This window comes from Microtus ochrogaster, unplaced genomic scaffold (genome assembly GCF_000317375.1).
Source record: "Microtus ochrogaster isolate Prairie Vole_2 unplaced genomic scaffold, MicOch1.0 UNK70, whole genome shotgun sequence".
NCBI lineage: Eukaryota > Metazoa > Chordata > Mammalia > Rodentia > Cricetidae > Microtus > Microtus ochrogaster.
In genome coordinates this window covers 380110-381388 of record NW_004949168.1, presented here as the reverse complement: position 1 = coordinate 381388, position 1279 = coordinate 380110, and positions in this window count along the sequence as shown.

Genomic DNA, 1279 nt, shown 5'->3' with positions numbered 1-1279 from the left:
CCAGACCTCATTACAGATGGTTGTGAGCCACCATGTGGTTGCTGGGAATTGAACTCAGGACCTTTGGAAGAGCAGGCAATGCTCTTAACTACTGAGCCATCTCTCCAGCCCCCTGTATCTTAAATCTTAAAGGACATTATGCCACTTGGACTGACTATGTTCCCCACAAGAACCATAGACTAACCAAATCTCCAGTAACAGTCACAAGAAACGGATGGTCATTGTAGTCCAAATGACTCCCATGACAATGTAGACTGTTGATATAGCTTTTGGTCACCATTAGGAAGTTGAAGGTAAATCCCTATTGCCGAAGACACCACCCACTTAGGACATGCAACTAACCTGAAACTTTCCTGCCTGTGGTCTAGCTTCCATGGTACCTGACAATACTAGGCAAGCTGCAAGCAAAGGAAGCAATTAATAGTCCAACCCAGACGTGATGCCTGTGAACTACAATAGTGACCAGCATGGCAAGACATCTATAAAGATGCAGGAAGTGGCACTCTCCTATTGGTGGTCACCAACAGCTGTCTAATTGGACTTTGGGCCCACTCAACAGGACGGAAATCATACTTGGTACTAGAATCATAGCTAAAGCCCGGGGCTAGTGAGGTCAGAGATCTTAGAAGAGAATCTACTACTGCCACTTTGCTAAACCAGCATAATTCCTAACTTGAGTCTAAACCTTGTCCCTATATCCACAGATAAATATAGCTCTCACCCCTCACCAACGAAGTGTCTCTTTACAGCAGATGGAAATCATCACACACATGAACACACACACAACAACAATAACAACAACAACAAAAAACAAGCAGGCACAATGAAATGATCAATTAATGGTAGGGCACCCAGCCCCTGTGGAGACAGCTACATCACAGTTCCTGCAATAATGGCTCAGGGAGCATCGCAGAAGAGGGGACAGAAAAATTAATAGTGCCAGAACACCAGGATGTCTGCTATGAAGCAGTCTGTCATGGAAAGGGCTGCATAAACGAGACCTGAACAATGACAGTTATCAATTGACATGCTAATGAGAAAGAAGAGAAAAATCTTATGAGGTTACATCCTTGGACAAGGAACTATTGATAATTGGTGAATTAGCCTCTCCCAAGGATGAGGCCCCTGATAAGCTCTCCAAAACAAAGTGGTCTTCCCTGAAACCATATACATATGAATAACAAAAATGGACTCAGTAAGGTGTATTTGTATAGTTGTGCATATGTGCATGTGTGTGCGTGTATATATATATATATATATATATATATATATATATATA